At 38.1% G+C, this 13,375-nt stretch overlaps 1 protein-coding gene across 1 annotated transcript in view; it reads left to right on the top strand.

The window, feature by feature from the left end:
- Window positions 1–13,375, top strand: part of CDH11 (cadherin 11) — a 528,216-nt gene that overhangs the window by 19,071 nt on the left and 495,770 nt on the right. The window contains exon 3 of the mRNA XM_075434068.1: window positions 743–811. The gene's annotated coding sequence lies outside the window, so the exon portion shown is untranslated. The remainder of the gene's footprint in view (window positions 1–742; window positions 812–13,375) is intronic.

The raw sequence follows: 13,375 nt of genomic DNA, 5'->3' as shown, positions 1-13,375 counted from the left end.
AAGTAGGATGCTGAATGACACCACTTTTAGTAAAAGACCCTATGGAGCAGCGTGGAGTATAAAAAAGAAGTATTGAGGAGCATTCAGGATTTCAAAGGATTAGGTCCTTCTGCTAATCTGTTTAACAGGTTGAAAGCCTTTTCAGAAATATGCAGTTTCTTTAGACTGAGAAATCAGGGTAGCTAACTTGCCTCACTTCTATTCCCATAAGTGTACTATGCTTCTCAAAGGACTGACCTTTGTAGAAAATCAGCCCATTAATTGTGTTATGATAGCTAGAAGAGGAGAGTAAATACTTAACATCTTCAAATAATGAGGGAAGCAAGCATCTCAAAATATAAAATTTAAAAATCTATATGACCTCCATCCACTAAGAGGTAGCACAGAACCAGGAAACAAAAGCCCAGACTAGTGGGCTACCACAGCTTGAAGAACACCAAGAAACTGCTCTGGAAGAACCAAAGGGAACAGAAAGACTTCCATAGGCGCGAATACAGGTTGAAAAGTATAACAGCAACAAGAAATAGATTAATAATCAGAACAACATTGAAAAGAAGTTACATATATGAACTAATCAGAAATGTAAGCCAAATACTTGCCTGTTTCTTTTTGTGCTTTTGAAAAGAAAACGTTCAACTCCATTAAACTCTCTGATACTCTGCATTGGTTTCTCTTGTCTCAGTAAAGACTCTGAGCGTATGACATGATCATTAATAAAGTGGTGATGTAAAATATGTTACAGATTAAAAGGCCCAACTTTGCAAAGGACCAAGAATGCTTGGGTAGAGATTCATCCCTTCTAACTGCACAGGTGAGGAGCCTAATCATCCTCCACTCACTCTATAATCAAGAAAGAGATAGTTATCTCCAGAGAAGATAAGTTAGGCCTCTCTAGAGAGTGATTTGTCTTATCAGAGATCTGAATCAACCTCTAAAGTTTTCTACATCTCTTAACTTACTGCATATGGAGTGTAAGGTCACTAAGCTGTTAACTTTGGGCTTCCGCTCTGTTTGCACCAATACAAGGCCTAGGAAGTTACAAAGCTTGATAAATTGTAGCACAGGCAAATGTGATTTAGTTCAAATGTGTAATTTGTAGGTTGCGGTGCTTTGTAAGCTCACCTTATTAATTCTAGTGATGGACTAGATTCTGAATACCTTGCATTGTATAATAATTTGTTTCATGGCAAAAGTAATTGTCCTGTAAATTCCCAGATTTATTCTTCTTTTATGAAGAAATCCCACCTAAGTGCATGTGCTGTGATTCTGTGGTCTGGTTAAGGGCATGTTCTGCAGTGAAAGTGGCTTATTTAGGTAAACGCTCTGGATTTGCATGTTCCTCTGTCAAACGGTACCACTCAAAGTGTTGATTAGATGAAAGGCCTGACAGAGGTTGCTACTGAAAGGAGCACCACTGAAATGCCGCTTCTGATGACGCAAAAGATGTTCTGCTGGTCCCACAAAATCATTATTCCGGGCAGATTTCCCTCCTTTTGCAAAGTACAGAGTTGTGACTGCTCTCTGGCCCACCCGTCTTTTCTGCTTGTGGGTAAAGGCAGGTGTGAGTGGAGAATTGAGCTCAGTGGGAGCATCTGTATCAGTGTTAATGATTCAAATTAGTTGGGGAACTTATTAAAATTTACTAATATCCTTTGTTTATTTATTGAAAGATTAATTGAACCTCAGATGACTTGGAAAAAGTAGTACTCAGTTAATACAAGCAGGAAATACGCCACAGAATATCCTATTTTTACCTGTCACTTAAATTTGTATTGGCCAGTAATACTCTAAGCAACCTGAACCTCTGTCACCGGTACTGTCGTTTGCTTTCAGCCCCAGGAAAATATTGTGTATGGTGGAAAATAGTATGTTTTAGTATTTACAATTCTTATGCTGGCATCTTAGGGGAATTTTTAAGTAATCAAGATCCAGTCAAATGTTTGATGTTGGATGAGGCACTCGGCACATGTGTAAGCCTGAGTCTGTCCTATCTGGAGTTTCCTAAAATCTGACAGTTTCCTTTTCCAATACAATGTATTGCAATAATAAGCTTTAAACCCGAGTAGAATAGTGAAGTACAAAACCTCCCTATTGTGTCTTTCCAGTGCGATACAATGCTTCCACTACCAAAAATGCTAGGGAAATATTATTTCCTATTCCTCCTCTTTCTGTGTTTTTGGACAATTATTGTATGTCAGCTGGGTTCAAGAACTCTAAGTATAATATTTACTACCGCTAGTGATTAAAGAGTTTGTGGAAAAAGATGAATGTGATAATGGTAAGAAGATAACAATGTAGTAGCAAGGTATATTAATGTTTGTCATTCAGACATAACAGAAGGAATTTTGAGAAGGCACCTTTCTTTTCATATGAAAAGAAAAATTCAAAAAAATAGGTGCTTTTAGAAACTGAGATGGTAAAGTGAATTAACTTAGGAAGAACAACTGAGAATGTAAGCATCACGGATCCTTGCCCCAGATATACTTTTAAGTTTGAGGAAAATTCATGAGATTTAAACACTTTGATTTTATTGGTTCCCTCTTCATACTGATAGTCAAATATAATGGATTGTGTGATCTGAATGGTGCAAATCTGTGTCTCATGAAAGAGGAGCTAGCCTTGAAAGCAAGTCCGGAGGGTGTCCCAACAGGCTGAAAGGAGTGGGGCCATGTTCACACACTTACATGAATATGCCCCCTCTGACACATGTGCAATGGGTAGGAAAGGCAAGTAGAAATAAGCCATGGTTACAGGGAAATTGACTTTCCCCAACCTACCTATGTTTAATCCAAGGAAAAGGTATCTCTCTTGCGTTATGTGAATCGAGTTTTTGTGCTGGAGACTGCTATGCCCCAAGGATGGTCTTTGGCTGATCTTGCTGGTTTTTTTCCTATTTAGACCAGCCGGAAGATTGAATGCACTTCCTCAGTGTTCAGACATGACAATCCCTAGTAATTAGCTGTCCCAGAGCTAGATTATTAGTAAGCTATAAAAAAGTCTCTAATTTCCATCAACAAATACAGTTTCCAGTCATTATAGCCTGTAAGAAGAGCATCAATTTATTTGAGATTTTCCTCTCCTAAGCATTGGGAGGAAGAGTTATTCCCATATGAATTTAGAAGGATGATTAGAAAGAGACTTTTTCAAGATGGCTTTAAAATGAAGCAGCCGGACATAAGAATGTAAATCATGTTCTATGGGAAGAAAAAAAAAAGTAGATCATGGTAAGAATGCAAATCATATTCAAGGGGAAAATTCAGATCAATATTAGAATTTGCCTTGTGTGACTGCGGTAGCATAAAATTATCTGCTGAGCTGCCTGTAAAAAGACAGTAGAGAGAAGAAAAAGATTTCAAGCAAAAGATGGCCTGCTGATAATTTGGCACAATTAAGCTAAATTGTAACCCAAATTGGGGGTAAAATATTGTATGAAATCAGATGCAGAATACTTGTGGAAAATGTCAGGTACATTCTTATTTCATTGTTTTAGCGAGATGGAATATGAGATGTTTGAGAGGTGGAGAAAATTACTTGACTGGTGTTGAATTCCTAGGCAATGGAAGCCTGATTCTCAGATGTTCAATAGGAAACATGTCAGTGACTTCATTTTACCAATATAGTGTCTCTCTTCAAAGGAGAGATCCCAAACTTTGGTAGATATATTATGGGGAAAATTAATTTAGGAAAGGTTTTAATGATGCTTCACAACAATACCTGGAATAGTTAAGAATTTTGTGGGAGGAACATTTTGAATAATAGCTATTAAACCCAACCAACCAACCAACCAATCAATCATATGAGCAAAAGCCTAGCTACTTCAGCTTTAGTTTTCTGAACTGAAACAGAGTTGACTGACTTCAGCATTCACAGACTTCTTCTCAGCCTCCAGTTTCTGCAGATCCTAGAGTTTCCCAGATTTCATCTGTGGATGGAGGATCCGACAAGTCTGAGAACCTTAGCTCCCATATCCTTGATGATACTTTATTTTGAATTCATTGTCAGACACCACATCCTGAGAATCCCAGTGCAAGATTTCAGGTTCAAATTCCTTGCTTTGGAGCTGGGCTCTGACCCCCTCCAGCTACCTACACAACATGATCTCTCTGGACAGGTAAGCCTCCTTCATTCTGGAGTAAAATACATGATGGTACATCCCGAAGTTGTAAATTTGCTGAAATTATGACAGTGCTGTGAAACGTTTGCTGAATCAGTATTTTCTGAGCACCTTGCTGTAAGTTCTTCTGAAAATTTGTGAACAAGTATAATGATAGGAGATGCTAGGTTTAGGCAGTTTTGAAAGTTCTACAGATTTAAATTGGAGACAAGATTTTCAACATATTTGTCTAATATTTATTAGAAATGCTGATTAAAATTATCTATGTGAATAGAGCAGAATAAATAATCTGTTTAGTAATGTAGATGAAAATGACCTGTTCTGTGTGATCATTCAGTGGTTGCCAGACAATTTTCTTCACTAATGACTATTGAAAAATCATGGTCACATGACACTATTACACTGGATTAATAAGTGTGCAGATCTTACTTGTGCAAATTAAGATGTATGCCTGAATTAAGAAATGTGACTTCCAATTTGTCTTTCATGGAAAATATTCATATTCCATTGTTTAATAAATCATATGACAAAGCTAAGTAGCTGGAGTTACTTTTGATGGTTTGTGTAAAGAGCAGGATGGTTAAAAATGTATTTAGTTGAGCAAAAGGGTGCATTTTGCAATGATTTCCATGCACTATATGTGATGCATGAAGCAGTGAGCCATAGTACAAAGAAACGGAAATTAAGACTGTCTAGCACCTCTGCAATTCCACGTTGCTGCTGAATGATCACCAAGGCTGGTCCTACAAATTTGCTGGAGCAATTATTTAAAACTTCAACTACAGGCTTAGAATTAAAAAATATATTTCAAAAGCTGATTTTGATTCATAGCACATTGCTGCCCTTTTTCCTTGTTCACTTGGCGACTGATGCACTTGGAAATTTCTGACTCTGGCATGTGCAGGGCATGGTGGGAGAGTGGTGGGGAACTCGGAGAGGCTCCTGTCTTTCCTTTCCTTGCCAGACCTTTGCTTTTAGAAGCCAGAGAGATGCAAATGAGCATAACTGGAAAAGTGACTTATTCCCAGAGGAAATATGATGCATGTGAAAGATGTGGCCATCTAAAACTAGTCTTCACACCTATCCTTAAAGAATCCTAAAGATTACCTTAAACAAACCTTGTTTAATTTCTCTATATTGAAAATAAAGACTGAAATGGACGTTTGGATACCTAGGGAACCTAGGGAGAGCTGATAGCTGATTTTGGTTAAATTCTTTTGATTGCAGCAGAAATCAAATTTATTTTGCTGGAGGGTGACTTACCAAGCAAAGCACATTAAATCACTCTGCTTCCAAGGGAGAGTGAAGCAGCAGATATATATCCATGCTGGAGAGGTAAGATGTCTGTTACAAGCTCATTACACATATTTATGGCTCAGCTGCAAACTGCAAAGTATTCATTAATTTTATATATTTTAAAAGTGTTTCCAGGTATGCCTTTATCTTTTCAGTGAAGTCTGAGCTTGTACAAACTGCAAATTCCCTCTATGCCTGCTACACTGTTTAATTTTTCACCCATCAGGAAGTTGTGGGAGTTTCACTGCAAGACAGTAGTATAGAGATGGCAAGATGCAACCAAATGTATTAAAGGATACGTATTCTGTGCTAATGGCACAAACAGTGACTGTGAGGTCTTTACAGCACAAGTCCTGAAAAGTGTCTGATCTGGTTTTGTGTAAATTGAGAACATCTTTGTAGGTTCACATTTTATATAAATGTTGCAGGAATTATTGGCTTGTATTGTGTTGTCTTCTTCTGTGGCTGTTAGTCTCCAGCGGACCTTTAACGAGAAAGCTGCCACGTGATCTGTGTTTTCACGCTGAGAAAAGTTTTACTTCAGATTAGCAGTGCTGTTGCAGAAAGGATGACCCACTTACTTGGGTCACATTTGCCTTAGGTCTCTTGCCTTGGACAGGTCAGTCGTTTGGACACAAGTCGATGCTCAGACACATGTGTAGCACAAACACAAACAAGCATTGACTTGTGGTGTGAAGAGGCTGGGAAATGCTGGGGCTGTACGTTCCTGGCTACATCTCCTACTACATGGCCCAAACGCCTGCTGACATAGTGAGAGCAAGGTGCTTAAGTTCCTGTCTCTCCTAAAGAGCAGGTTGTGAGGGCGCGTGATGGGAGGTGGGGACAGCTGAGCACTGCAGTGGGGATGCAAGCAGCCCAGCACACCTTGGAGATCACATAGAGCTTTGCTCTTCCAGCCCATCATGATGATAACCTTCCGTAACTGGTATGGGAAGGAAGGAGGTGATGGGAAGTCATTCCTGACCGAGGAATATACTTGCTTGGTAATGAAAATACTCATTTATAAAGCTAGAAGAAAGTGATCCTTTTCAAATCCAGAGAGGGAACTCTGAGCTTTTTTTGCTGTGCATTTACTGCAGAAAATACTTTTAGTGAAAATGAGAAGATGCACACCTTGAGAGGAAATGTGGTTTCAGCTTATTAACAGTCTTGAGCGTTCAAGAGGTTTTAATCCCTAATTAGAAATAACATCTTCTACGGTTCTCTGTCATATTGAGCATTCACTTTAGGTAGATGGAAATTTGTTGTTTCTACTTTTGAGAGACATAAGAAGTTTTAGTAAAACAACAGGACATTTTAAAATTACCTCAAAATTTAAAATTCTGAAAACCAAAATTTGTTTATTTCAGATAGCTGGATTTTTTTTTTAAGATGTAATGAAATTAATATGATTTATAAACCATAACTAGATCACTGAATTATGTTTTTTTTTTCTTCTGGAGAAAAAAAATCTTGTGCAGAAAAGTGTCATTGATTTTAGTGTCTTAGGCTGCTTCCTTTTGACTACAAGCAGACGAGAATGATACCTGCACACTCTCACTGCTGATTACACTGTCAGTTGATGATAAAACTGACCCCGCTGTGCCCACTCAAAACTGTTTCTTTGCATGTGCAAATATTTGCATTGTAGCTGGCTCTTAAGTAGTTAATATTATTTGCATGATCTGATACCACCATGGTCTATGCTGATTAGCATATTATGAAATGACTTAACGTCCTTTCCCAACATTTTCAAATGATGAAGCCATTGAAGAGAATCTGGAATTTAGTTTTGCTTTTCTAGACTGCAGCAATGGAAGAAATTTGAGGAGCTGCTGGAGAGTGTCCAGCGGAGGGCTATGAGGATGGTGAGGGGACTGGAACATCTCTCCTACGAGGAGAGGCTGACCGAGCTGGGCTTGTTCAGCCTGAAGAAGAGAAGGCTGCGAGGGGACCTAATAAATGTTTATAAATATCTGAAGGGTGGGTGTCAGGGGGATGGGGCCAAACTCTTTTCAGTGGTGTCCAGCGACAGGACAAGGGGCAATGGGCACAAACTGAAGCACAGGCAGTTCCATCTGAACATGAGGAAGAACTTCTTCACTCTGAGGGTGATGGAGCACTGGAACAGACTGCCCAGGGAGGTTGTGGAGTCTCCTTGTCTGGAGATATTCAAGACCCACCTGGACAAGGTCCTCTGCAGCCTGCTGTAGGCGACCCTGCTTCGGCAGGAGGGTTGGACTAGATGACCCACAGAGGTCCCTTCCAACCCCTACCATTCTGTGATACAAAAAAAATATTAGAAGATCCCAATCAAATTCGTGGTAAAGCACCCGCAGCCATATAGCTGCTGCTTTCTGTCACTGGAAGGAAGACATAGGTTTTAAAAAAATCTCTGATGATTCTGAAATTTGTAATGTTTCCATGTTCTTTTCTCAGTCAACAGTAAGCTGGGTGTTGTCCCAATGAGGTATCGGACTACGGTCTATCAAACTTATATAGAGGAGACTAGAACCTAGGGTCTTTAGAATATTTTTGTCTAATTTTCTGTAAGTATTCAGAAGAGTAAGATTAAACTCTGCGAACGCAGGCAAATCCCACAGTATTAGCCTTAGGTTATTTGAAATCAAGGAGTCTCCCTTTCTTTACTAAGCGTACTGTGTAATATATTTACAGATAAGGTGTTACTTTGAAGTCGGGATCTTGTCTTTGATCAAAAGCATACAGCTTCCCTCATGTCTCTCAGAAAGAGACAGTAGTTATATAGCACTGGTGTGGGTTGTTTTTAATGTTTTGGACAGCAAAAATGACATTTACATGAAACAGTAATCCGGGGAATGTATGAGATAAGACAATTTCAGCTATGAGTTGAGAGAGTCTCACAAGCAGACTTTAAATCACACAGAAGTAATAGCACGCCATACTCACTTTGCCTCCCTTACCTGCTGTTAATTAAGGTACTGATAAAGGAGGGCTGTCAATATTAATATGATGAAAAGTAAAACATGTGTTTAAAATTTTCTAAATGAAAGTACTGTTAATCAGTATTAGAGAAAAAAGGTTTTGAGTAAATGCTCTTAATTCAGCATGCTTGTTTCAGAAGTGTAAATATACTACAGTAGAGCTTTTTAATCCACAAAGGGAAGGGGCGTAGAGACTGACAATGCAGTATTTTTTTTCGGTTCCTAAGGAGGATAGAGAAGGCACAATTCAATTACGTGGAAAACCACTTGAGTACTGGCTTGCTTAGTCTTTGTAGTCCTTCAGGGCACTAACTTTATCAGGGCTGTGTATGTGGATCAATGATATTATTTTTCTGGCAGTTTTATACTGGCCAGCAATGGATTGTTATATGATTTTTTAAATGTAAACATGAATGTGTCTATCCTAGAGAAAAAAAGGGAATCTGGAAGAATAACATGCTGCATACACACAGCAAGAAAACACCACCGAGGCACCTCTGTAAATATTTCTTTTAATAAGGCATTTCTGGCTTATTATACAGTACGTAGTAGACATGAATGTTGCAGATGGGCCAAGCATTGCAGCTGCTCTTTATGGATACGTAAGTACTGTTATCTTGGCTAACAGTGGGAATAAGTAGCTCTATAGTTTCATTTCTGTGGCATATTAATGTAGCATGGACATTTTTTTAAATGATTCTTTGAAGCTTCTTTACTGAGACCTGTGATGGCAGAGCTGTCAAATACATTATAGCACAAACCACATTGTAACACAGATTGCTTTATCCAGGCATCGTGTCTCTTTAAATACACGTTGGAATCATGAGGTGTCCATGAAACACTTGCTTACCTACAAAAGGGGTGTTAGGAAGCTATTTACTCTGTTTGCATCAAGTCTCCTAATGTCACCTAGTAGCTCCAAATCAGCAAAACTAGTGCCGTGTGGCTAGCTAGATGTTTGTTGGTAAACCATAATACTAAAGAATACTTGTAGCCATCAGGAAACAGTAGGTTTGGACATCTTTGCTACGGCAACTGCATTCCCCCTTCAAGGAAATTAAGTGCTGCTGTTGGGAGCTGAACGAGAATGTCAGTCTTAGCCAATGTCACAACCAGCTTTATAGTTTGATTGGCCAGCGCTCGAGTTCCCATATGAACTTGCCTCCTGTTCAGATTCTAGCCTGCAGAGAAAAAGGGACAAAGAATTATGATCCATTCAAATTTCTGTACGATTCATTTTTTTTAAACTAGGAGAAAACAAAAACGTTTTCTTTTTAACGTAACTTTTTATGATTTAGTATTCTTAAAATACTGAAACCAAAATGGCAAAAGTATGATGCCCACCCAATCAAATGACGGTTTGCTAAAAAAGGCAAAGTAATATATAATACTAGTTGAAACGTGTAGGCAAATAAGTCCAGCTATCTAAACTTCTGGAGAAAAAGTGGCTATAGCCATGCAAAGAGTGCTTGGATCCTGTTCTTCCAGTTATTGTATTGTACTGGGTGGGATTCCACAAAGTAGATTTCTGATGGTGAAATTTCTTCAGCAGAACTGGACTATCTTGTTTTCCATAGTAATGAGGGAGCCTGATATGTTATGTGAAGCTGCATAACTGGAATTTTCTGCATTACTTCATTCTTAGCCTTAAAACATAACTGTTGCGAAGAAAAGAACTTTGAGTTAAGGAACTTCAGTAAAGAAAGGACAGGTAACCTTTGTCACTCAAATAGCATTTGTGTGATCTGTAAATCAAACTTCTAACTCAACTTTGCATGTTGTATGTTATCTTTACAATACCAAGTGACACGATGTGCTCAATTTTTTTTTTTTTAATGCTTAAATACAATTACAAGCACTTAAAATAGTCAATATTCTGTGTACCTTTTTAAAAACTTCGTGGGTTTCCATAATGAGTCTGACCTCAGATGGGGCTCTCTATCTGGAGCTAGGAAGCGCAGCTGTGAAAGAGGATAGTTTTGGCTAAACAAGATCAGAGAGGGCATAGAAAGCATAGCCTGATTTGAGATGTAATAGCAATATGTTTTTAATTTTTTTGGACATTCTCCCTTGTGCTGTCTTACTACTGCTTCCAGCACCTCTCCTTAGAGTATTTCTACCTCAAACTCTCCCATCTGCTTCCCAGGATTATCTTCCTCTCTTCCCAGTGATTTCAGTTTTCAGTTTTTGAATTCGTTGTCTTTATATCCTCTCAGTCTCTGTTATAATAACCCATATAAATAATTAAAATACAGAAAAAGAAAGTTTTTTCCCATTTCTGATTGGCAGTACTAACAAGATACTTCTGGTTTTTATTGTTATATTGTGCTTCATCTGTGCTTTAATTTTTGGAATGACATGTACCTGTTGGTCTAGGTCTGGTTTGCAGTTAGCTTAAGGGAGTACTGATCTTTGTTAATTTGTAATGATACTATTATATTTTGATTCCTACACCATAGCCTTCCCTTGAGGGAAACAGGAAATGAGCTGACAGATCAATAGTGTCAAAAATCAACATACAATTAAAAAGCCTGGTCGTGTAAGGTCTCAGAAATAGAGGGCTTTTGGACCTTCACTTTGTGCTTCCTAAGCAGAGCACACAAACTTTCACTCCAGTGCTGTATTCACCTCTACAACTTTGTCATGAGATTTCACAGCTAAGAGAAATAGCTTTTGATATTTTCCTTTTCCACATCAATACTCTCTGTTTTTCTTCAAATGCTGATTTCTTTATGCTTCTGGTGCCTTGAGAAGTGTAGAAAAGCAAGATGCGAAAAGAAAACCTTGGAAGTATTGTAACAAAGCAGCTTTGGTGTCTCACATCCTGTCGAAATGTATGGGGATATATACAATGGAAGTACCGTCTTTGCATTGCTAATAGTATTAACTGAATAGCATAGTGCTTTGTAACTTTAGAACCTTCTTCCAAAATTAATTCTGAATTCTGTAAAAATTAAATCAGCATAAATCTGTACAAATTCAGTGGAGTCATATATGCCAATTTTTTTCTTGTTTACACCGGTGTAATTCCTCATGTAAGTTATCAGGAAATGTACCTCTCAACCTCCTGTTGGTCGTAAAATGAAAATCATCTAAGATCTGTCATAACTGCAGAATGGGGTGTGTGTGTGTGTGTGTGTGTATGTCCATCCATCTCTAGATAATATTTTTTAAAAGCCAGTCCAAATACCTGGCATTTCAAATGTCAATTAACCCATTGTTTGCCATTAACAGTACAGAGTCCTATAACTGTTTAAAGAATGCACATTTGCAGGACAGCATGGCCTCTGCATATCTCATGAGGACTGGTTATTTCTGTTCTATTTGTCATGTTTGAAGTATGATATATAGAGTGTTTTCTGAAATGTGATAAAGAGACACAGTGCACTTACATGCAACAGGATTAGGTTGTGTAATTTCTAGCAGGTACGTTGGTACAAGATGCATGCTGGAGAATGCTCGTGACCTACACACACCTTGAAAATTAGTACAAGGCAAATTAGCAGAGAGTCACAGAATTTGCCAAGGGCATTCTTTTTGAAGTGTTTAGAGAATGAACAAAAGGTGTTCAGTGCAGATGCTGTATGTATAACGTGTAAAGTCAGCCAGCATTGTTCAGTTAAAATACAGCTGTCACAGACATGTACTCTGTTCATGTCTATAGACAGCCTTAAAAAATGGCTGGGTTTATAAAATAAATAAAGCTCACTTGCTATTTAAATGCATTGCTTTATTTGATTTTTATTTCAGCATCCTGAAGGTTGAAAAAGAACCAGTGTTTTGGCCCTCGGGCATTTCCCATGCCTGCTTAGGAGTGCCTACAGCCAATACTGACTTGGTTGCAAATGTGAAAGCACCGTTTGTATGAATACCACAGATGCTTTTATTTCTGAGGAATGAGAAGCAATTCTATGGCCAATTCTCATGATGCTGATTTTTAAAACAGATCAAACATGGAAACAGGAAGGGAAAAAAATTAGTGTATTTCCTATTTAATATAGGCTTTTGGATGAAGTAACCATCCAGAATTAGATTTCAGAAGCATGATCCCTTTTCTTTGCAGAATGAAACATTATAGACTTATGATACCAGGGGAAAAAGCTGGCTCTCCTAGTGCATGCTCTGTTACATAAAGTACTCAGACAGCTGATTAATCTATGGGAGTTGGTAATCATTTGACTCTGGATATTTTGTTCAAATTTTTTTTTTCAGTGATTCATGAAGCCCTTATCGGAATTCAAAAAGCACTTCACGAATCAACTGGGAGCTTAAAAAAAAAAATTAGCAGTAATGAGCTCATTTCCATAGAAATAGGACTAGGCTCACTGGTGGGTCAAACTGTTTTCTGCACTTCCACTTTCTAGTATTTTCCTCAATTCTTCTCCATTTATTTCATGCATCATTATCTTCCATTTTCTGTATATCTAAATCATGCCAGTTGGTGTTTTGTTCTCTAACCAGCAACTGCCACTTCAAGGTATTTCAAAATGGTGGTAAAAAATTGTCATCCATATTTCACTCAAGAAAGTTTAAAATTGTCATCTTGAAACCCATTATTCATGGCAGTTTCCTCAGTAGATTACAAATCATAGTTTGAAGTAGTATTGAGCAAAAAATTATAATGCACAAGCTTCTCCATTCCTGCTGGATTAGTAATGTGTTTTAATGACATTGCATTTGTATTCTTTCAGTATTCTTTCATGAGACATCAAAGAAGCAAGAGAATGTATCTTTCATATTCCAGACATACCACAATACTTTAGTGTTTTCCATTCCTTCAGATTCAGTGCTAACCAAGACGAAAGCTAAGGTCTTGTGAGCAAAACCTAAGCCATCTGAAAAGAAATGGTATCTCTTTGAGGTTCTCAGTTTGTTGGAAAGAGAGAATTGCTTACAGCTTTATACACCACAGCAGAAGACTTGTTTTGGCAGGTTCCAGAGAGGTCATGTTGTAGTCATGTTCAACAGGCCAGTGTAGAAGGTCATGCACTGGTGCTGGAGA

The sequence above is a fragment of the Opisthocomus hoazin genome, chromosome 12 (assembly GCF_030867145.1).
Source record: "Opisthocomus hoazin isolate bOpiHoa1 chromosome 12, bOpiHoa1.hap1, whole genome shotgun sequence".
In the NCBI taxonomy this organism is placed as follows: Eukaryota; Metazoa; Chordata; class Aves; order Opisthocomiformes; family Opisthocomidae; genus Opisthocomus; species Opisthocomus hoazin.
The sequence above is the reverse complement of the archived record's forward strand: the minus strand, read 5'-3'. Positions and strand labels throughout refer to the sequence as shown.